Source organism: Choloepus didactylus, chromosome 5 (assembly GCF_015220235.1).
Source record: "Choloepus didactylus isolate mChoDid1 chromosome 5, mChoDid1.pri, whole genome shotgun sequence".
Taxonomy (NCBI): domain Eukaryota; kingdom Metazoa; phylum Chordata; class Mammalia; order Pilosa; family Megalonychidae; genus Choloepus; species Choloepus didactylus.
In genome coordinates, this window is record NC_051311.1 from 139,082,157 (window position 1) to 139,107,776 (window position 25,620).

A 25,620-nucleotide genomic window follows, 5' to 3' on the forward strand; every position below is an offset into this window, starting at 1 on the left:
TATTGTAAGTACTACTCTGAACAAAGAGGAGTGTGAGTATGGTTGAAAGTGGAGGGCTAAGGGCATGTATGACACCAGAAGAAAAAATAGAAGATAAAGACTGAGATTGTATAACTTAGAGAAACCTAGAGTGGTCAGTAATGGTGATTAAATATCCAGATATAAGAATGCTTTTAAAAGAGGGAGAACAAATGGATGCCAATATTGCATTGTGTTGAAAATCGGATGGTATAGGGGGGAAAATACAATCAATGCAAACTAGAGCCTATAGTTAACAGTAACATCATAAGATGCTTCCATTAATTGTAGCAAAGGCAATATACCAAAGCGAAATGTCTATAAGAGGGGGATATAAGTCAGTAATATGGGATTCTCGGTGCTGTGGTTGTCTGACCTTTTCATTGTATTTTATTTTTTATTTTTCTTCTCCCTTTTATATTTTTATTCTTCATTTTTTTCTCCTTTTCTTCTTTTTTTGCAGAAGAAATGGAAATGTGCTCATAAAGATTGTTGTGGTAAATGCATAATTACGTGATTATACCAGGAATCATTGACTGTTTACTTAGAATGGATTGTATGGTGTGTGAATAAAACTGTTTAAAAAATAAACAGAGGGATACCAGTGCTGGAGAAAATATGGAGAAAGGAATGTACCTATTCACTGTTGGTAGGGAAGTAGAATGGGGCAGCCCATATGGAAGGAAGTGTGGTGGTTCCACGGGAAGCTAACTAAGGGGTTGCCATATGGTCCTGCAACCCTGTTATTAGATATATACTTGGAAGAACTGAAAGCAGGGAGATGAATGGACATTGCACACTGGTGTTTATGGTGGCAGTATTCACGATTCGCAGTGGATGGGGATAACCTAAGGGTACATCGACTGATGAATGGTGAACTGCAGTGTATACATACAATAGGATGCTGAGTGGTGGCAAGAAGAAATGAGATTATGAGGTATTCAACTAGGTGAATGGACACTGAGGACAGTATGTTGAGTGAAATAAGTCAGAATAGAAAAGACAAACATTATAATGCCTCACTAATATGAGCTAACTATAATGTGCAAACTCTGAGAATTGAATCTGAAAGCATAGGTTATCAAGGGAAAGGTTTATGGTAAAGGTTCCTAATTTGTAAGCTCTTACAGCAGTTACATCTATTCATGAGCTGTAATGGTTATTTCTAAATTCTGGGATGATGAGTTATGTATAACCTGGTTAGTCCCTGGAACTTTGGGTATCTGTGTGACACCTGAGACTCAGAGCCAGAGTTCAGCAGCTATGAATGTCAGCATTACCCCATACCGCAAATGTTAAAGAAGCTGAAAAAGAGATCAGACTTTAATTAGAAATATGAACAAAATGAACTTGGTTAGGACTAAGATAAACCAGACTAAACGGAAAAGGATGATATTGACTGTGTTTTAAAACTTCAACTTGTATGTGTGTCCAAAGGAAGAGATGTTTATTTGGTGGAAAATTCATATTTTCTGTAGCATGCTATATAATGTAACTTGTATGGTCAATTTACTCAAACACCATGATTACATGGTACCTTGAATAGGGGGTGAGATCTGGTTGGTTTGTACAGGTTAGCATGAAACCCCAATACATCCCAGAGTAATTAGGGCAGAGAATTAAAAGGATTTGCAAAGCCCTCTTGAGGGACTGGGGAAAATGGAAATATTAAACTTCCTCACCTGGGGAATTCCTGATATTCTCGCAAGCACTGGGGACTACCAGTTTAGAAGACTGAGCCTCCGATCGTGGGGCTTGCCCTTATGAAACTTGTTACTACAAAGGAGAGGCTAAGCCTACTTGTAATTGTGCCTAAGTGTCACCCCTAGAGAACCTCTTTTGTTGCTCAGATGTGGCCTCTCTCTCTAAGCCAACACTGCAGGTAAACTCACTGCCCACCCCCCTGCATGGGACATGACTCCCAGGGGTGTAAATCTCCCTGGCAATGTGGGACATGAGTCCTGGGGATAAGCCTGGACCCATCATCATGGGATTGAGAAATCCTTCTTGACCAAAAGGAGGAAGAGAAATGAAACAAAGTTTCAGTGGCTGAGAGATTTCAAAGGGAGTCTAGAGGTCATTCTGGAGGTTATTCTTATGCATTATATAGATAACGCCTTTTAGTTTTTAGTGTATTAGAATAGCTAGAAGTAAATACCTGAAACTGTTGAACTGCAATCCAGTATCCTTGATTCTTGAAGATGATCATATAACTATATACGTTATATGGGATGACTGTGTGATTGAGAAAACCTTGTGGCCCACACTCCCTTTATCCAGTGTATAGACAGATGAGAAGAAAAAAGGGGTCAGAAGTAAATGAGTAATGGTGGGGGGAAAGGAGTATGAGATGTTTTGGGTATTCTTTTTAACTTTTATTTTAATTTTTATTCTTATTTTTATTTTTTGGAGTAATGAAAATGTTCAAAAAATTGATTGTGGTGATGAATGCACAACTATATGATGATACTGTGAACTGATTGTACACTATGGATGATTGTATGGTGTGTGAATAACATTGTTCCATTGATGACTCTCAGACCTTGAAATCTAATGGAGTATGTCTTGCTGAGTTTTAGAACTGTTTGGGAACCATGACCCCTGTTTTGCTTCTAACTTCTCCCTATGGGAATGGGAATGTTTATCCTATGCCTATCCTTCCATTTTATGTCAGGGGCAGTTAACTTATTCTCTAGGTTTCACAGATCCACACACAGAAGGGAGTTGTGCCCCAGGAGACACCAAATCTGTAACTGAATTTGATGAGTCTTTGTGCTTAGCATTGTTCTGAAATGACTTAAAGCTTTGGGGATGTTGTGATGGAATGAATGTATTTTGTATTGGAAAGAGCATGTCTTTTCTTGGGCCAGAGGGTGGAATGTGGTAGTTTGAAGCTGTATGTGTTCCCAAGAAACATGTTCTTAAAGTTAATCCTTCCCTATGGGTGTGAACTCATTGTGATGAGGCTACTTCAGGTAAGGTGTGACACGCCTCAATCAGAATGGGTCTTAATCCTGTCGCTGGAGTCCTTCACGAGAAAATGAGGCTCAAAGAAAGAGAAAGTGTTCAGTTAGAAGTGAGTCAAGACAGGTAGTCCCATTATCCCCCTTTTTTCTTTTCTCTTCTTTTCTTTCTTTTTTAAGTTCTTTCACTGAGGATGCTGCTCTTTGGATGCCCAGCTTTGTGTGAGGGTCTCTGTCCCAGGCTCCCAACCTGCAAAGGCTGAAGGCTTTTCTTCCTTCCCCTCAAACTGGAAGTGTTCTCTTCCAGGGAGTGTTTGTGCTTTGGCTAACCAGACTGCTACGGTTTTTCTTCCTCCTTTCCTCCCTCCCTCTGTCCCTCTTTCCTTCCCTTCCTTCACCTTCCTTTTCCCTTTCCAATATATTATGTTAAAAGCAGTAGAGAGAATTTAGGTTAGGTTAGTGTATATTCATTTTTCTTAGGTACTTACTACTAGGTATGTTTTATGCTTGTATTTTTTTTTTTTTTTGCACATGTGTATGTGTATTTTATCACCATCCATTTTAGTCTATAAGCCTCTAAAAGGTACAAACTGTTCCTATGTGCCTTGTTTGAAATAACGGTCAGCCAAATGTGATTCAGAAGTAAAAGTATAATAAAGTCTCTTTGATGAAAATGAAAGTCCTTGTGATTGTTAGGACATCATGAGGAAAACAAACTCAAGTTATGGCTTCATTTTTATAGGTAGATCTAAGGGCTATAAGAAATTTATTTCATGTGGAGTGAAATGTGGGATTTTTCTGTTCTACTCATTTCAGTTTTATTCTTTAATAACTCAAGTGGTTTGGAGCAGTATGTTCCCCAGAAAAACATGTTCTTAAACTTAATCCATTCCTGTGGGTGTGAACACATTGTAAGTAGGATCTTTTGATGAGTTTACTTTCGTTAAAGTGTGGCCCACCTCAGTCAGGATGGGTCTTAATCCTATTACTTGAGCCCTTTATAAGAAGGAGAAATTCAGAGAAAGCCACAGGAAGCAAGAAGCTGACTTTCAAGGGAACCCAAAAAGGAACGGAAAGGACACCAGGTGCATTGCATTGTGACAGAGGAACCAGGAACAAGGATCACTGGCAGCCAGCTCAGAATGCTAGTCTACAGGAAGCAAGCATTGCCTTGATGACATCTTAATTTGGACTCTCTCTTAGCCTCGAAACTGTGAGCAAATATTTCTCATTGTTTAAACCAACCCATTGCATGGCATTTGCTTGAGCAGCCAAGGAAACTAAAACAATACCCATTCTAGGTAGTCTATGTGTTGTATGTCAGCACTTTTGGACTGTGGATAAAGTCATTACACTGTTAATACTGATGTTGAAGAATCTAAAAATAATATTCTATCATTCATGCCTGTAACACATATCATCTTAGGCCTTATATTGAATCACTTCTGTGGTATTCATGGACTGTTTACTTCATCTTTCAGAGTTTAACAATTTCATTTTCACATCTCTCTAAAATGGTGTTTTAATTGTTACTTTAAACAATACCCCTTTAGTGATTTCTGTCCTATATTGTTTTTATATAAATGCCTAAATACCATATTTTTCTGTCAATTAAAAAAACAAGTACAAATGTCTTGTTATATTTTCTTTCACTCAATGGAGAATGGGAGACTAAGTAGCTGACATTGTAACAAAGAGTAACAAGAAAGACCAACACATGACCATAGGATTTTTCTGCCTATTCTCTTTTTGTTCCTGCCTTTCCATGTCCTTCCTGTAAGGAGTCATCATTTGCAGCTCTGTCTCTTTTCTTTAGGGCCTGCTTGACACATTTGATGCAGAAAGTCTGCTCCCTTCCGTCAGATGCTTCTTGCCCAGTTGGTGTGCTTGTCTGGCAGAGCTAGCGTTATGCATCCTTCAGATTGTTGTATTTGAGCTTCTTGGCTAATCCGGCCGCTCCTAGACTACCAGCCAAAGCCCATTCTCTGGAGCTGTACTGCAAGAAATCCTCCAGGATGGAGAAGCTTCTCTGAAGTCCTGTACGTGCATTCTTGGCCATGTTATGTTTAGCAATAGATTACTGGAGATAGTGATGAAACCATCCCTTCACTTTAATATCTGACATATTTCTTTTTCATCTTCATTATCAGAGCAACTGTAGGGGACAGCTAATCTTCACATGCAAGACTTTAATATGTCGATGTTCCTTCATAATGATGTTCCTGTCGTCTGCATCCCTAATAAACCATTTGATCCCAGAGATTGTCCTTCCTTTAATTAATTTTGGAATCTTTAAATACTGGGGTTTTTCTGCCATCATTCATATTTTTCTTCAATTGTTCATCCGGTGGCTCCTTCAAGTAATGTGTGACTCTTCTCATTTTATAATAGTTTTTGCATATTTAGTGAATATTTGGGAGCAAGACCAATCATTACATAATAAATGTACTTCTAGTATCTTTGTTCCTAAACTCCATGGAACAGTTCTGAGTGACTTTCTGTAATATCTAACTGGCCCAAAATGAACTTATACTGCTGTGTGACTCAGCTGACCCATTTCTCCAATGGATACGCTCACACATCTGTCTTATAGTAAATGACTGTTTATCAGGTGTGTCAGTCAAGATGAAAGATGGTGAACGTGATGATCTGCCAGTTTTGCTCCCTATTCTGACTCTTTATTACCTTGCCCTATTCTTATATGTGCACATGAAAGAATGGACTGTGGCACCACCTTACAAGCTTCCCACTATGTTCTTTCTGCCACATTCCCAGAAATTCAAAAAGTTCTTTGGAGTACCCAGGGCAGTTCACATGTCTGGTGTACGAATGTAAACCAACATAATACATGCATAATGGAATAACATACAGCATTAACCAGGTCAGAGACCTCAGGCTGTGCTTGTCAGGGGAAAGAGCACCATGCCTAGAATAAGCTAATAGGGTGGGGATTTGAAGGTGAAAAGAATCTACCCAGAATCCTCCTCAATTCAGCCCAGAGCGTGTTATCAAGGGCATTCTGTGTACAGAGTTTAAGGCCAGAGACTTTTTTTTAAATTAGAGAAGTTGTGGGTTACAGAACAATCATGCATAAAATACAAGGTTCCTATATTCCACCCTATTTTGCATACCTTGTATTGGTGTGGAACATTTGTTACAATTGATGAGAGCACATTTTTATAATTGTACTGTTAACTATAGTCCATGGTTTAACTTAGGGTTCACGGTAAGGTCAAAGACTTTTTAAATATTTCTTTCACATATGGACACGGTAAGGTTAAAGACTTTTTAAATATTTCTTTCACATATGGACAGGGAAGACAAACTTTACAACCTTAGGCCACACTATTGGATCAAATTTCACAGACGAAATACCTGCCAGGAAACAAACAATTCAGAGCAGAGTATTTGTTGTGGGCTGAATTCAGATGTGTGACATAATTAAGAAAAAAGCCAGTATGTCTCCAAGTAACATGTTTTCATCTGCACATAATAAAGACATGCCAAAGAGGACTAGATCTAGTTTCAAGCTAATGTCAAGTTAAAATGCCAATGCTATTATTTTTGAAATGGTCATTTATTGATTTGGGAAATAAAAATATGGTTCTTTTTCTCATATGGTCATTATCTCCAGTGTTTTGAGTGTGGCAAAAACACAGGAAAACAAATAGATTCTGCAAGCAGAGAGTATAGAATAACAAACTCTTGCAAATCCATTTCTAGTCTGTTATAAGGTGGTGTTTTGCCTGTTTGTTTGGTTTGTTTGTTTTGAGATATGTATCATCAGAACCAGTCTCTTTTTTTTGAAATTCAGTTTTATGAGATATGTTCACATACCATACAATCATCCATGGTGTACAATCAGCTATTCACAGGACCATCATATAGTTGTGCATTCATCACCCCAAGCTATATTTGAACAATTTCCTTACACCAGAAAGAATAAAAATAAGAATAAAAAATAAAAGTAAAAAAGAACACTCAAGTCATCCCCCCCATCCCACCCTATTTTTCATTTAGTTTTTGTCCCCATTTTTCTACTCATCCATCCATACACTGGATTGTCCCCATTTTGCTACTCACCATCCATACAGTGGATAAAGAGAATGTGAGCCACAAGGTTTTCACAATCACACTGTCACCCCATGTAAGTTACATAGCTATACAATCATCTTCAAGAATCAAGGCTACAGGGTTTTAGTTTGATAGTTTTGGGTATTTACTTCTAGCTATTCCAATACACTAAAATTTAAAACGGAATATGTATATAGTGCATAAGAATGCCCATCAGAGTGATCCCTTGACTCCATTTGAAATCTCTCAGCCACTGAAACTTTATTTTGTTTCATTTTGCTTCCCAGTTTTGGTCAAGAAGATGCAGAACCAGTCTCTTAAGTGAATGGAGAGGCTGTCATTTGAAGTGTGATTTAAGGGGTGTTGACAAAAGGTCCCGCAGCCCAAAATGTTCCCTCCATTTGCATAATACAGTGCCTGAAATCCAACTATACACTCTCAGGAGCCAGGGTATTACATCATCAGCATTTTTAATGGGAAAGGTGACTCATGAGCCCATTAATCAACACTTCACCATGTCAGATTTTCCATGGCTACCTGCCTCCTTTCAGAGTCCTAGGGCTTGAGGTTGGGGAAGGGTAGGGGATGGGGAACACACCTAAAACCTGAAGTTTTCCTTGGGAAGGACTGAAGGATAAAGAAAACTAGTAATTTGAGGCCAATTATGTTCCACACATCATGCTTGGGCCATAATGATCAGTTCACCAAATCTAGTATATACCTGGTATTTTATTAGTCAAGCCTCTTTCAGTGGCATGGAACAAAACCAAGCAAACTTGAAAAAAAATGCTGTTTTCTTTTTTTAATTTATTTTTAAGTTACACAACTAAAAAGTCAAGGGGAATATTTATTTCAGGTATAGCTGGATCTAGGTCCTTGAACATTGCCTCAGAATCTCTTGGCTTTGTTTTCTTCTGGGCTGTCCTTATTCTCAAGCAGAATCTCTTCTCCTTGTGGGGGTCCTTATCTTGGACTACCATCTCAAGAGGAGAAATATACTTTCCCCAACATCCAATGTGCAGGTCAGGTTTGCCCAGTTTAGCCCTCTGCTCACTCCCACTGTGGGGCTCCATAGACCATCAAAAGAACCCAGCAAGGCACTGGATACCTGGTTCACGCCAGCACAGAGGGAAGACACAATGCAGGGTAAAAGACATGAAAATAGGAGGGAGGGTGTATTTGTTTTCCATGGCTGCTATAACAAATCACTACAACCTTAGAGGCTTAAAAGAACAGGAATTTATTATTTCACAGTTCTTTAGGTCAGAAGTCTGACATGGTCTCACTGGGCTAAAATCAATCCCCCAGGGAAGAGTCCATTTCCTTGTTCTTTCAGGAGGTTGGCAGAGTTCAGTTCCCAGTGTTTGGAGAACTGAGGTCCCATTTCCTTGCTGGCTGTTGATCTGGGCCATTCTCAGCTTCTAGAGGCTGCCTGCATTCCCCGGCTCTCTCATCCTCAAAGCCGACAATGGCAGGCCAAGGGCCTTGGACCTTTGAAACCACATCTTCTGAACATGGCTGGGCAAGGTTCTCCACTTTTATTAGAGCTCCTGTGAGCCCACTTGGGTAACCTTAATCCCATCTTCAAAGTCCCTTGGCCATGTAAGGTCACATATAGGTTCCAGGGATTAGGACATGGGCACCTTTGTGGGCCATTATTCAGGCTACAATAGAGGAGTAGGAAAATGGCAAAGATCAACAGTATCTAATCCAGCACTTCATTACTTTGTATATATATGCATATAATTTTTAAATGACTATATTTTTTAACATAGTATGGAATATTTCTTATAATTAATAAAACAATACTGGTACATTATAATTAACTAAAGTCCACAGTTTATTCAGATTTCCTTAGTTTTCCCTAATGTCCTTTTTCTGTCTGAGGATCTCATCCAGGACACCACAGTACATTTAGTTGTCATGTCTCCTTAGGCTCCTCTTGGCTGTGACAGTTTCTGAGTTTCCTTGTTTTTGATGACCTTGACGGTTTTGAGGAATAGTGATCAGTTATTTGTAGGATGCCCCTCTATTGGAATTTGTCTGATATTTTTTCTCATAATTAGACTGAGTTACGTGTTTGGGGGAGGAAGACCACGTAGGTAAAGTGCCATTTTCACTACATCATGTCAAGGGTACATACTATTAACATGATTATGACTTGATGTTTGCTGACCTTGATCACCTGATTGAGGGAGTGCTTGTCATTTCCCACTGTATAGTTACTCTTTTTCCTTCCCCCTTTCCATAAGGTATTTTTGGAAGGAAGTCACTAAGCGCAATCCATGCCTAAGGAGGGGGAGTTAGAAATTTATTAAATTATTAAATTATTAATTTATATTAGTATGAATTCATGGATATTTATTTTATACTTTGGGTCATAATCCAAAATGACTTTTTTTTTTCTCAAATTGTTCAAGCTTTGGACATTGGGAGTTCTTCCAGTTGGCTCCTGTGTCCCTTTGACATAGCTCCATCAGTTTGCTTTTTAATACTTTCTTACTTTCTAGCACTACAAGACGTTCCAGGCTTATCTTGTATAGCTCTTGACTCAGTCCTAGAAGAGCCATTTCTCTAAGAAGCCTTGGTTTGTTTTATTGAAGAATGATATTAGAAACTATGATCTGGGAAATAGGTATGTTTGTTGCTACTGGTGTGTCATTTGTTTTAGGCCCTCTCAGATGACAGAACAAATAAATATATTTGTGTATACTAACTATGGTGGTTTGAAGCTGTACGTATAACAGAAAAACATATTCTTAAATCTAATCCATTTCTGTGGGTGTGATCCCATTGTAAGTAAAACCTTTTGATGAGGTTACTTCAGTTAAGGCGTGACCTACCTCAATCAGGATGGGTCTTAATCCTATTACTGGAGACCTTTATAAGTAGAAGAAATTCAGACAGAGAGAGAGAAAGCCACAGGAAGCAAGAAGCTGAAATGGAACCCAGAAGAGAAGGAAGAGAGCAGGAGCCACCTCCATGGGCCTTGCCATGTGATTAAGGATGAAGACTTGCCAGCAGCCATCCCAAGAAAGCTCCTGCAGTCTTTAGGGAGAAACCATTGCCTTGATGCCACCTTGATTTGGACTTTCATTTAGCCTCAAATGTTAAGCTAATAAATTCCCATTGTTTATTTCATGGCATTTGCTTCAGCAGCCTAGGAAACTAAAATACTGACTTATGTTTATGCACATATCTGTAAATATTTCTTTATGTAGGCATCTGTATCTAAATTATGCTAAACATGACTTCTTACCAATGTCTTCAACTCTAATCCATTACCACGTGGATCACTCTAGCTTCCTTCCCTTGCTGACAGGTAAATTTCCACTTCAACAGTGAGAAACCTCTTCCAACCATCCGTCATCCATTTACTTTCTTGTTCAATGACAGTGTGCATATATGGCAGTATCAGAACTATTAACCTGTATCCCCAGGGGAAACACCTTTTAGAGTACAGTAGTTATGTGCAGTTCCTTTTTTTCTTTTTTTTTAATTTTTTATTCATTTTATTGAGATATATTCACATACCATGCAGTCATACAAAACAAATCGTACATTTGAATGTTCACAGTACCATTACATAGTTGTACATTCATCACCAAAATCAATCCTCGACACCCTCATTACCACACACACAAAACTAACCAGAATAATAATTAAAGTGAAAAAGAGCAACTAAAGTAAAAAAGAACACTGGGCGCCCTTGTCTGTTTGTTTGTTTATTTCCTTCCCCCACCTTTCCACTCATCCATCCACAAACTAGACAAACGGGAGCGTGATCCCTATGGCCCCCCCAATCCCACTGTCCCCCCCATAAGCCACATTTTTATACAATTGTCTTCAAGATTCATGGGTTCTGGGTTGTAGTTTGATAGTTTCAGGTATCTACCACCAGCTACCCCAATTCATTAGAACCTAAAAAGGGTTGTCTAAATTGTGTGTAAGAGTGCCCACCAGAGTGACCTCTCGGCTCCTTTTGGAATCTCTCTGCCACTGAAGCTTATTTCATTTCCTTTCACATCCCCCTTTTGGTCAAGAAGATGTTCTCCATCCCACGATGCCAGGTCTACATTCCTCCCCAGGAGTCATATTCCACGTTGCCAGGGAGATTCACTCCCCTGGGTGTCTGATCCCACGTAGTGGGGAGGGCAGTGATTTCATCTTCCAAGTTGGCTTAGCTAGAGAGAGAGGGCCACATCTGAGCAACAAAGAGGCATTCGGGAGGATGTGCAGTTCCTTTTGCCTTTAGACTTACATACTCCATTCATTTCCAAAGTTATTTATGTCAGCACTTTTTCCCTCCACCTCCTTCAGTGAAGTTGTTTCCTACATTGGTTAGTTAGATTTTCTGGTCACAGTCTGAATTCTTTTTTGGGATCCCTGACCTGTGAAATGATTGTTTTAATTTGCATACATTAAGTTTCACTCTTTGTGTTGTGAAAGTTCCAAAGGTTTTGATAAATGCATGTCATACAGCCACCACTACAGTGTCATACAGAACAGGTTTACTGCCCTAAAAATCCCCCGTACTTCACCTATTTATCCCTCCTCCCCTCTTTTCAAGTCTCTGGAAACTGCTACCTTTTATTGTTTCTATAATTTTGCCTTTTCCAGAATGTCATATAAATGGAATCTATACTATGTAGACATTTTAGACTGGCTTCTTTCACTCAACAATATGCCTTTACATTTCCTCCATTTCTTTTCAGAGGTTGATTGCTCCTTTTTTATTTCTGAGTTTTATGGATATGCCAGTTTCTTTACCTTTTCATCTATTGAAGGACATCTTAGTTGCCTCCAGTTTGGGGCATTTATGAACAAAGCCGCTATAAACATTTGTGTTCAGGTTTTTGTGTGGACATCAATTTTCAACTCAGTTGGGAGCATGATACTTAGGAGCACGATAACTATGTTTAACTGTGTGAGAAACTGCCCAAATGTCTTCCAAAGCAGCAGTACAATTTTGCATTCCCACAAGTATTGAATGACAGCTCCTGTTGCTCTACATCTTGCCAGCATTTGCTGTTGTCAGTGGCTAAAATCTGGATTTTAGCCATTCAGATAGGTATGTGGTCGTATCTCATTATTGTTTCTATTTGCAATTTGCTAATGACAAATGATGTTGAGCATCTTTTCATATGCTTATTTGCCATCTGTAGGTCTTCTAGGATGAGGATTCTGTTCAGATCTTTTGTCCATTTTTCAATTGGGTTGTTTGTTTTCTTATTGTTGAGTTTCAAGAGTTATTCGGATATTTTGGATACAAGTCCTTTATCAGATATGTGTTTGCAAATATTTTCTCCCAGTCTGTCACTTGGATTTTCATTCTTTTAATAATTCATTGCTTTTTAAGGAATGAAGTTGTCACTGAAATTTTCTGATCTATCTTCATACATCGTTCCTTACAAACTGTGTGGTTTGAAGCTGTATGTACCCCTAGAAAAACATGTTCTTAAATCTAATCAATCCCTGTGGGTGCGAACCCATTGGAAGGAGGACATTCTGATGAACTTACTTCAGTTAAGGCAGAGCCCAGAAGGAGTCTTTTATAAGCAGAAGCAATTTAGACAGTCAGAGAGAGAAAGCCACAGGAAGCAAGAAGCTGAAACGGAACACGGAAGAGAAGGAAGAGACAAAGAGCCAGCACTATGCACTTTGCCATGTGACAAGCTAAGGACCAAGGATTGCTGGCAGCCAGCCCCAAAAACCCACAGCCTTGGTGAGAAAGCACCACCTTAATGATGCCTTGATATGGACATTTTCCCAGCCTCAAAACTGTAAGCTAATAAATTCCCATTTTTAAGCCAACCCATTTCATGGTATTTGCTGGAGCAGCCTAGGAAACTAAAACACAAATGGAACTTAAGAGCCATTTTGAAGGGAAGCCCCCAATTCCTATATTCTTGACTGTAAAGAACAACCCAGCTCTCTGAGAACGCTGTGCTCCTCAACGGGGTGCCCAACTTGAAATGCGGTCAGTGGTGTGCAGGAGGAAAACTCATGGAATGGTGAAGGGAAAAGGAGACACCACATAGTCAGCCAGATCAGCCAAATCAGATGTACGTTAATATGATGTCATGTTAACATGGTTGAGTAACTTTGCTACTTAACGGGAACACCTGGGTTTCCTTATTTGGGAGGATTCCCGCAATGATCCAGTCCTTTAATGAGGCATGTTAATAGAGGTCATTAAACCCCAGTTTAGCCTCTCTCCAGCATCTGGGCCTGTAGGTTTTGGCAGCATAGAGGCTATAGGCATCTCAGCTGATTTCTGTTAGTTGATTAACTAGCTTGATTGACTTTCTGACCCAGTAATTCTCTGAATTCTAAACTTAGGCCCAATTTTGGTTAACACAACATCAGCACCTACCTCTCTCTCTCTCTCTCTCTCTCTCTCTCTCTGCTATGTAGCTATCCATTAATCATTTGCCAAAGGTATTACAAATAACCAATCTCTTGCATTCAAGGAAGGCAAAAGAATCAATTTTACTTCTCTTGCAGTTGGAAAATTAATTTTAAATTATTCATGTTAACACCTTCCAGATAAATTAAACTTTAGAATATTTGAATATAATGCATCTTTAAGAGAAACTCAGTAAGTTCATTTGTCTGCAGTAACTGATCATATTTAAAAATATTAATTCAGAATAACCATGGTTTTTTGACTAATGCAGCCATTTATTCAATAATTTCAAGAATCATTAATGTTAATAAAGAAAAAAGTCAACCATTAAAATCTTAACATTATAAAACATTTTTTCAGCTTCTGTTTCTGACATGACTCACTAGCTATCTGGAGGAAACTTCCTGCTACATACCTGAAAATGCTGGGTGAAACAGATTTTAAAAACATCTTTTTAAATGCATCCTGAGCTTACAGGAAGGTAAGGGAAATCCTCTTGGGCCAGAAAATTGTGACAGCAGGAAAGACAGAAAGTGGGTCGGCATAGTCCTGAAGGCATCTGCCAGGCACTGGTGACCTCGAGCTTGGGCCTTACCTTCGGTGGCCCTACAATTTATCCTCCAAACCAGCGTGCTTGTGAAGCAAAAGGTGGTGCAGTTAATAATTTATCAGGAATTCTCCTTTTGCTTAGGAGAAAACCACAGGAGAATGTTGTCCCCATCCTAACAATAACAGAAAGCTGGACACTGTACAAAATCATGTTCCTTGAGCTCTTCAGTGTGCTGTCACAAGGTAACCAGAAAACCAAATTTCAAAGAGTAAGGAGCCCCTCTGAGGAGAATTAGGACACATGAACTGTGTCACCTTAGGCAGAGCATGGGAGGTAGTGGACGAGAAGAAATTTTTAAAAATAGAATTCTCAAAGGCCGAGTACACACTAGCAAGTTAGTTAGAATAACTGGAAACTGGAACTCCAGACACAAAGTGGGTGTGAACTCACATACCCATGGTCTCCACTGGGTGTTCTTGAGAAAAACTGGCGCAGGTCAAAGACTGGAGAGAGCCCCTGCTGGTAGTGCAGGATCCAGGAGACAGTTGGCTGTCAAATGCCCTGATGTTCCTCTCGTATGAAGCCAGTGCACTGAGGAGGAAGTGGCTATCCCTCTGGCCGCCAGGGCTGAGAGGAAGGGTAGAAGCAAAGCCCTCTGCCTCTGAAGGAGGGATCAGAAACTTTTCTTCCCAAAGTTAGCATCTAGGCAAAGATATACTGCTTCTGGAGAAAGGATAGAAGCAAAAGCCATCTGCTCCTGGGGAGAGACAATAGAAACCCTCTAGGACCTGGATGCACCAGGTCGTCTTCTACTGGGGGATCGCATCCATGTAGCGCAGGCCAGGCAGCCTCTTGGGGCACAGAACTGGGTGGACAAGGGCAGAGAGTGGATTTGGAAGGACCAGAAAGAAGATACCCAGAACAATGATTAAAGCATAGTAAGAGAGAATAAAAATTATGATCAAGGAACAAGAGGCTATGAAAAATGATCCAATAGATTTGAAAAATAATCAAAATTCTAGAAATGAAAACTTTTCAATGGTAATTATATACTTAATTTGATAAACAGCAGACTAGAAAAATTGATATTTAGTTGATAAACAGCAAAACAGAAAATTAGTGAACTGAAGGATAAATTACCCACAGTAGAGCCAAAAGAAACAAATAAATGAAAAGTAAGAAAGAAAAATTAAGAAACATCAAATGACTTCCGTGAATTGTAGCAAATGAACCACACTGAGGTATTGTTAATCATGGGGTTTATATGGGAATTCTATATTTTATGCATGATTCTTCTGTAAACCTACAACTTTTCTAATTTAAAAAATAGGAATTTTTTTTAATAAAAAGAAACATTGAATGAGAAGGTCTAACATATGTCTAACTCCTTCAGGTTTCATAAGGAGAGAATAGGCAATATTCAAAGAAATAATGGGTATTTTCCATATTGAAAGAAGACATGGTTCCTGAGATTCAGAAAGCCAATGAGTCTGGGCAGGATAAATAAAAATAAAACCATGCCTATACACACTGTAGGAAAATTTCAGAACCACCTCCAAACACAACACCAAACAGAAAAAAATTTAAAAGCAACGAAACATAAAAGGTTATCAAAAATGAACAATAACTAGACTAATAGTGGACTTCTTATCAGCAAGAAAACATGTCAGAACACAATGGAATAATATCTTCAAAGTGCTGAAAGAAATTAGCTGTCTGCTTGAATTCTATACAAAGCTAAATTTTTATTCAAAGGGAAGGACAAAATAAAGACATTTTTAGACAAAAATTGAAAGAGATTACTACTAAGAGATCATCATAAAGAAACTTTAAAAGAATATTCTTTTGGAAGAAGAAAAAAGAAGACAAAAAAAGGTCTGAAGTGCAAGAAAGAATTATGATAAAAAAAAAAAAAAGGAAACGTTTAAACCTAAAGAAGCACTGACAGTGTAAAACAATGATGATGTATAATTTCTTGTGTTAAAAAAAACAAGACTGAACCAAAATACTACAAAGAAGAGCAAATAAATAGGAAGCCAGGTAACCAGTTAAAGCAACCTCGTATCTTTATATTGTTGGTCAGAACAGTAAAGACATAGGCTCTGTTAACTTAAATATGTATGTTAAAATTTCTATGTTAAGTTTTAAATGAAAAGAAGAAATTCTTATAGCTTTTAAATGACTAGAGAGGGAAAATAGAATGAGAAAAATTAATGTAAAAGATAGCAAGAAAAGCACAGGAAGGAGAGATGAATAAAAAATTATCTCTTCAAAGTAAAATATTTTTAGCTTAGTTAACACTGACTTCTAGCAAAGAGACAATAAGAAAACGTGTTCACTGGGAAACTTACTCCTTACTAATCTTCATATTACTTGAAGTTGCTTGTATCCATACAGGAGCTCTTATTCTTTCTTGAGTTGAATGGCTTCTTCTACCCCTCCTTCATTTCCTCTCTCTCTCTCCCTTCTTCCATTTCTCTTCCATCTATCTATCTATCTGATTATCCCACTGTCCCCACTCTCCTTTCTTCTAAACATTTATCCATATAATCAAGCATCCACCTAGCTAGTCTTCTGTTCCTTCATCTAGCTATCTTTAAAACCCAAATCTGTATATTCAACTAGATGTCTCCCCAAGCACTGCTCCTTGATATCTCCTTAGATGTTTAATAGGCACCTCAGACCTCACGCATCCTAAAAAGAGCAACTGTTTTCACTACACCCCTCCCCAAGTCTTCACCATCACAGCAAATGGCACTGCCAACCACTCATTTGCTCAGCCAAAAACCTGGGTAACATCTTGATAATTCTCTCCTTCATACCTCACATCCCATCCATCAAAAAATGTCATCAGCTCCACCTTCAAATTATGTCTCAGATCTAACCATGCCTCACCATCTCTACTGCTGCCATCATTCTCCTTAAACTGCATCAATCTCTCTCTTCTAAACCACTGAAATAGCCTCCTGAGTAACCCTCTTCTTAATCTCCTTATTATCCTTTCTTCACAACAACCAGATCGACCTTTTTAAAGTGTGAATCAGAGCATGCCACCACCTTCTTAAAAGCCTCTGTGGCTTCCCATTGTGTGTAGAAATGAAACAGCCTTCGCTGTGGCTCTTGTGATCTGGCCCCTGCTCAGCCCTCTTACCCGATCTTCCTAGCTCCCCATTTCATTCATTTCTCTCTTGCTCCACTGGCCTTCATTCTGCTCCTCCCACATGCTCAGCAGAGTCTGACTCAGGCCTTTGGATTTGCTGCCTCCTTTGCCAGACCTGCAAAATCAGGTGTACGCTGAAATTTCACATCCTCAGAGAGACCTTACCTGGGCATTCTAACAAAAGTCTCCTCTGCCCTTATCTTCCTATTACAATAGCCAGTTTTATGTTCACCCAAACAGTTTTCAATATTTGAAGTTATCCCTTTTTTGTTGTTGTTGATAAATGTCTTTGTCTCTGACTACAACATAAACTTCTTGAGGGAAGGGGATTTTTTCACTATTATATCCTCAGTGTCTATAACCTTGCCTGGCATGTAATATGAGCTCACTAAATACTTATGGAATGACTGTCTATTTGGCATTAAGTAATTCCACAATTTGGGGTGAAACATGGTTATACTTTTAACTATGAAATAATCTGTTTGGGACCCCACCTATGATAACTATCAAGAATGCCTACCAACTCAGTCATTGTTTCGCAGCCTTTCACCTCCGTAGGAGTGCAGAGGATCCAAAGGGCTTTCATGGTGGCAGAAAATGGAAAAAGGCCCTCCAATCTCATGTTGGCACTCTTAGAGCCCTCATGGTCCCTTTGAAGCAGCATCTCCATTTCCTTTTTTTTTTTTTCTTTTTTTTTTCTTTTCCATTTTTATTGAGATTGTTCAGATACCATACAATTATTCAAAGATCCAAAGTGTACAATCATTTGCCCCTGGGTACCCTCATACAGCTGTGCATCCATCACACTTAATTTTTGTTCAATTTTTAGAAACTTTTCATTACTCCAGACGAGAAATAAAGTGAAAGATGAAAAAAGAAAAAAAGAAAAGGAAACTCTAATCCTCCCCTATCCCTAACCAACCCCCCTCAATTGTTGACTCCTAGTATTGATATAGTACGTTTGTTACTGTTTATGAAAAAATGTTGAAATACTACTAACTGTAGTATATAGTTTGTAATAGATATATAGTTCTTCCCTATAGGCCCCTCTATTATTAACTTCTAATTGTATTGTCATACATTTGTTCTGGTTCATGGAAGCAATTTCCAGTATTTGTACAGTTGATCATGGACATTGCCCACCATAGGATTCAGTTTTATACATTCCCATCTTTTGACCTCCAACTTTCCTTCTGGTAACATATATGACTCTGAGCTTCCCCTTTCCACCTCATTCACACACCATTCGGCACTGTTAGTTATTCTCACATCTTGCTACCAACACCCCTGTTCATTTCCAAACATTTAAGTTCATCCTAGTTGAACATTCTGCTCATACTAAGCAACCACTTCCCATTCTTAAACCTCGTCCTATATCTTGGTACCTTATATTTCATGTCTATGAGTTTACGTATTATAATTAATTCCTATCAGTGAGACCCTGCCTCCATTTCCTTTTTACCAGACCTGGGCAGGAAGCTATTTGTGTAGATCACACTGGCATCTGAGAGGCACCCTTCAGATGATTTTATCCCCTCTCAGACTGCTGCATGAGAGTGGGCTTGGCTTGCCATCCTTCAGAATCTGCCACCCTCACCCCACTCCAAGTCATGGAGAAGTTTGTGCTTTTCATTCTACAGTAGGATCACTTTTGCCTTCCCTCCCACCCAGCATCAGCCTCTCTCTGTCACCTTTGGTGGAGAGGTTCCTCCTGCATGCTCAGTGCCGTTTTGCAGTATAAGAGTTCTTTGACCATCCTCAGACACTAGGGAACCCAGCAACCAACACAAAATCTTGGGATGAGGGGGATGAACTCCTCTCACTCTTTTCCTAAGTCTTCGTCAGCAACAAGAGCAAGGCAGACATTAATGTCTCAACAGATTTTCTTGATATGTCTCCTTTGCCAAATAGAATTATTCTGATATGTGAATAATTGCTAGGTGGAGAGATCATCAATAATTACCATGTATTTATTTCTCAAATTGCAAAGTACTTAGTGGCTATTCTTTATCATATAAATGCAAAGCATAGATAAGAACTGGCCATTTGATGGGACTACTTAATATTCATTATGTTCATTTTTTTTTCTATTCTTTTCAATGAGTTAGTGCTTGTGAGGATTCATTTGTTATCTCCAGTAAATTAACTTCTGTGTTACCATTTTCTTTTGAAAGCATTAAAATAACTTACATTGCTAAGTATTTGATTTATCTTTCTTATTTATCGTATATTTTCAAGTTATTATTTTTCCCTGCAAAGACAGTGGAAACATTACTGAGAATTAAGATGTCCCTTCATTAATGATGTAGATCATTTCACTTCCATATATTCGCATATTGTTTTTACAGGTGTTTAATTCTTAATTTCCCAAAGTCATGAATACTTCATTTCTCTTCCCCAAAAGCTTTTTTATTAGGAAGAAAAATATCTTTTCATACTAAGCATATTAATAACATCATTTAAATGAAATCCATGAACATCAAAAATGTCCTGAATCAAATGAAAAATATTTTTTAAAAGGTGACATTAATATAAAAAGTGTCACATAAATTGATATGAAGCCTGGAGGCGGGATAAGATGTGGCATAGAGAGGTGTGGAATTTAGTTAGTCTTCTAGAGCAACTAGTAAAATAGCAAGGAACAACTAGTAAATAGTCTGGAACAACTGTTGGGGAACATATGTGACAGGAAACACATTGTACACAGCCTAGAATGGCTGGAATGGCTGAGATCACAGCACAGAACTGTAAGGAAAGCTCCCCAAACTGCAGTGCTGGCGCCCCTCCCCCACTGGCATGGCAGGCTGAGCTGAAATACTTCCTTGTGGAAAAAAGAAGCCGGTTACCTGGAGTAAAGAAAGTAACTCAACCAAGCTCCAATTGCAGTTTTAATTAACAAATTTGTACTACTGAATACAAGCTACAAGCACAGATAAACCAGGAACAAGCAGGAAAGGAAACTGAGGTTCCTCCAGGCAGAAAGGAGGAAGGGCTGATGGAAAAAAAAAATACACAAATAAATTAAAACAGAGGCTTTTGGAGATGGCTGAGCTCTGAATACTGGAAAATGGCTGTGTCCCAAGAGAAAGGGCACACAGAACCGGGTACCAACACCAGTCAACTGGTGAAACTGAGGGGTTGGGGACTGGCTCTGAAAAGGGGCTTTTTCTCTTTTTTCTTATCTTTTTCTCTCATTCTAAGTAGCTCATTAGAGAAAGCCTCAGGCATTTTCAATTGTCAGTGCTGACCTAGGCAATGGTGGAGTTAACAGAATCAGAGAGGCAAAGGAAGAACTCAAGTGTAGAAGATAACTCCCTAAAGGGTATAGCTTCCCTAAGAAAAGTGGGGCGGGGCCCAGCTCATGTGGCTGCCCTCCCTCAGAGAATTCAGATCCCACAGCCTGGGTGGCAGGGATGGGGGTACCAGAAACAGCTTAAGCTTGGCTTCTGACATCCTAGGCCCCAGGCCAGGACAGGGTCTCCTGAGAATTAAAGGAACCACATCTGTTTACATCAGTGGGGAGCTGTGGGCTGACAGGTGCCACCTGTTGGACAGGATAGGAAAAGCACAGAGTCTAGAGGCCTCACAGGAAAGTCTGACAATCTTCTCAGTCTCACCCTCAGGGAAACCTGATACTAAATACAGCCTTCTCCTGAGACCTGGGCCCGTCTGGTCTGGGAAAATCTGATTGGGGTAATCAAGGAAACTGAATTCCTATACAACAAAAAATTACAAATTACATTAGGAGAAATGAAGATATGGCCCAGTCAAAGAACAAGCTTACACTTCAACTGCAATGTGGAAATTGAAACAACTAATTATTAATCAAACAAATCTCCTAAATCAATTCAAAAATCAAATCAATGAGTTGAGGGAAGATATGACAAAAGAGATGAAGGATATAAAGAAGACATTGGGCAAATATAAGGAAGAACTCCAAAGTTTGAAAAAACAATTGGCAGAACTTAGGGGAATAAAAGTCACAATACAAGAGATGAAAAACACAATGGAGATGTACAACAGCAGATTTGAAGAGGCAGAAGAAAAGACTCATGAACTGGAGGACAAGACACCTGAAATCCTACACACAAAAGAACAGTTAAGGAATACAATGGAAAAATATGAGCAGCATCTCAGGGAACTGAATGACAAAATGAAGCATGTGTTTGTATGTTTCATGGGTGTCCCAGAAAGAGAAGAGAAGGGGAAAGGAGAAGAAACAATAATGGAGGAAATAATCACAGAAAATTTCTCATCTCTTGTGAAAGACATAAAATTACAGATCCAGGAAGCACAACGTACTCCAAACAGAATAGATCTGAATAGACCCACACCAAGAACTTAATAATCAGATTATCAAATGTCAAAGACAAAGAGAGAATTTTGAAACCAGCAAGACAAAAGTGATCCATCACATACAAAGGAAGCTCGATAAGACTATGTGCGGATTTCTCAGTAGAAACCAAGGAAGAGGAAAAACTTCCAACCAAGAATTCTATATCTGGCAAAACCGTGCTTCAAAACTGAGGGAGAGTTAAAAATATTCTCAAACAGACACTGAGAGAGTTTGTAAATAAGATACCTGCTCTACAGGAAATACTAAAGGGAGCACTACAGACAGATAGGAAAAGACAGGAGAGAGAAGTTTGGAGCACAATATTGGGTGATGGTAGCACAATAATGGAAGTACACTGAACAAAGATGACTGTGAGTATGGTTGAAAGAGGAAGGTTAGGTGCATGTAGGACACCAGAAGGAAGGATAGAAGATAAAGACTGGGACTGTATAACTTAGTGAAACCTAGAGTGGTAGATGATCGTGATTAAATGTATAAATATGTTTTTACATGAGGGAGAATAAGTGAATGTCAACTTTGCAAGGTGTTAACATGGGGTGGCATTGGGGAAAATTATGATCAATGCAAACTAGGGTCTATGGTTAACAGTAACATTGTAATATGTAACAAAGGCAATATACCAAAGCTAAATGTCTGTAAGAGATGGATGTAAGGGAGGAGTATGGGATTCTTGGTGTTGGTGGTGTTGTCTGACTTGTTTATTGTATTGTATTTTAATTTTATTTTTTCTTTTGTTGCTTTTTAGTTGTCATTTTTTTTCTTTCTTTTTCTTTATTCTTCTTACTTTTTTTTGCCTCTTCCTCTTTCTTTGTGGGAGAAATAGAAATGTCCTTATATAGATAGTGGTGGTGAACACCTAACTATGTGATTATATAGGAAACCATTGATTGTCTACATGGGATGGAATGTATAGTGTGTGAATAAAACTGTCTAAAAAATAAACAGAGGGATACCAGTGCTGGAGAAAAATGTGGAGAAAGGGATGCACCTAATCACCGTTGGTGGAGAAGTAGAATGGTGCAGGCCTTCTGGAAGGCAGTGTGGAGGTTCCACAGGAAGCTAAGCATGGGGTTGCCATATGGTGTCCTGCAACTTGGTTATTGGGTATATAGTTAGAAGAATTGAAAAGAAGGACACAAATCAACATTTGCACAGTAGGGTTTATGGTTTCAGTATTCACAATTTGCAGTGGATGGAGGTAGCCTAAGGGTACATCAATTGATCAATAGAATGGTGAACTGTGGTGTATACATACAATGGAAAATTGAGTTGCTGCAAGGAGTGAAATTGTGAGGTGAATGGACATTGAGGACAGTATGTTGAATGAAATAAAACAGAAATGAAAAGAAAAAACATTATAATGCCTCACTAATATGGGACTAACTATAATGTGCAAACTCTGAAAATTGAGTCTGAGAGCATAGGTTTTCAGGGGAAGGCTTATTGTAAAGATTTCTAGATTGTAAGCTCTGACATCAGTTACATCTATTCCTGAGTCTGCTGGCTATTTCTAAATTCTGAGATGCTGAGTTCTTTGTGTGTAATCTGGTCAGTCCCTGGAACTTTGGGTATCTGTGTGACACCTGAGACTCAGAGTCAGAGTCCGGCAGCTATGAATGTCAGCATTACCCCCATAAGCAAATATTAAGAGTCTGAAAAAAGAGATCAGACTTCAATTAGAGATATGAATGAAATGGACTTGGTTAGGACTAAGGTAAATCAGACTAAAGGGCAAAGGACAACAGTGATGGTATTTTTAAAACTTAAACTTCTGTGTGAGACCAAAGGAAAAGATGCTTATTTGGTACAAAATCTATATTTTTAGTAACACACTATATAATTTAAGTTGTATGGTCAGTTTATTCAAACAACATAATTACATGGAACGTTGAATAGGGAGTGAAATCTGGTTGGTTTGTATGGGTTAGGTGAAGTCCCAATACGTCCCAAAGTAATTTGGGCAGAAAACAAAAAGTACTTGCAAAGCCCCATTGAGGGACAGGGGGAAATGTGAAATATTAAATTTCCACACCTGGGGAGTTAATGATATTCTCTTAAGCATTGGGGGCTACCAATTTCGAAGGCCGAGCCCTTGATCTTGGGGCTTGCCCTTATGAAGTTTGTTACTGCAAAGGAGAGGCTAAGCCTACTTATATTTGTGCCTCAGAGTCACCCCCAGAGAACTTCTTTTGTGCTCAGATGTGGCCTCTCTCTCTAAGCCAACTCTGCAGGTAAACCCACCGCCGTCCCCATATGTGGGACATGACTCCCAGGGATGTAAATCTCCATGGAATCGTGGGACATGACTCACAGGGATGAGCTTGGCCCTGGCATCATGGGATTGAGAAAGCCTTCTTGGACCAAAAGGGGAAAGAGAAAAGAAACAAATTAAAGTTTCAGTGGTTGAGAGAGTCAAATAGAGTTGAAAGGTTATTCTGGAGGTTTTTCTTATGCATTGTATAGATATCACTTTTTAGTTTTTAGTGTATTAGAATAGCTAGAAGGAAATACCTGAAACGGTTGCACTGCAAGCCAGTAGCCTTTATTCTTGAAGACGATTGTATAACTTTATAACTTACACTGTGTCACCGTGTGATTGTGAAAACTGTGGCTCCCACTCCCTTTATACAGTGTATGGAGAGTTGAATAGAAAAATGAGGACAAAAAGTAAATGAATAATAGGGAGGAATGGGGGGTATGGGATGTTTTGGGTGTTCTTTTTTACTTTAACTTTTATTCTTATTTTTTTGTGTGTGGTAATGAAAACATTAAAAAATTGATTGTGGTGATGAATGCACAAGTAAAAAAATGGTACTGTGAATAGTTGATTGTACACTGTGGATGATTGTATGGTATGTGAATCTATCTCAATAAAATTGAATTCAAAAAATTGATATGAAGACTTAAATCTCTATGAATATCAAGTTAAGGCTAATGAGCCAGTAACAACACCTTTGCCACAAACTTGACCAATGAAATGTATTGTAATTACTATACAATGAACTATTACCAACTAATGAGAAGAACATTCAAACACCAATTAAGGGACACTACAGCCCAATGACTAAGAGCTGAGGCTCTGGAATAGACAGACCTGGGTTCAAATCTGAGCCTTGTTGCTTGCTGTGTGATCTTGGGCAAGATCTGTAACTCTATAAGTCTCTTTGAGTTCTAATTTGTAATACAGAGATAAAAAAAAAATAACTGTATGGTACAATTGAGAAGCATTAGATCATATATGTGCAACTCTTAGTGCAATGACTGGGGCTCAGTACTTGCTAGTTATTGTTAATTTTTTAATTGGCAAAAGATGTGAATAGGCAATTCGCAAAAGAAGAAATACAAATGACAAATAGATATAAACAAAAAGTTTAATCTCGTGAGGAATCAGATACCATTTTTCCCTTAAAATTTTTGAATTTAAAATATATTTTCATTTTCAGTTTTGATGAGGGTGTAGTGAGTCCTGGAATGAATACAAAATGAGTCAAATTTTCCGGAATGCATTTGGCAATATTTATCTAGGGCTTTCGTAATTTTAATAGCATTTGCCAAGGCTGCAGCCATTGTTTCATTCCAGCAGGCCCCAATCCCATTGTGCTTTGGATCTGGGGTCCTAGGGGGACGACTTACTGTGTCTGGTGTCCTCTAGAGTTGGGTGACTGGAGGCTGTGCCACTGAGTTGTTCAACTTACAGTCAAGCCCAAGAAAATAAACAGAAAGGCACTTACAGATTTATGTGCAAGGATTTTTATCCCAGCATAATTCACAAAGAACAAAAATGTGAAACAACTTAAATTTCAATCAGTAGAGTAATCATTAAATAAAGTATTACAGATTTACACAATGGAATTTTATAGCCATTGAAAATTATGTTAAGACTGTGTAATGATAATGGAGAAAAATTCATACAACTCCATCCCAAACAAAAGTAACTTTATTATTGTCTCCAATTAAAAAATTAAAACATACTCATTTAAAAAAAATAGACAATACAGAAAAAGTAAATAAAGGCACTAATAATTCCAATACTCAAAGAAATCACTTCGATATAGACCCTAACAAAGCTTTTTCCATACCTATGTTCAT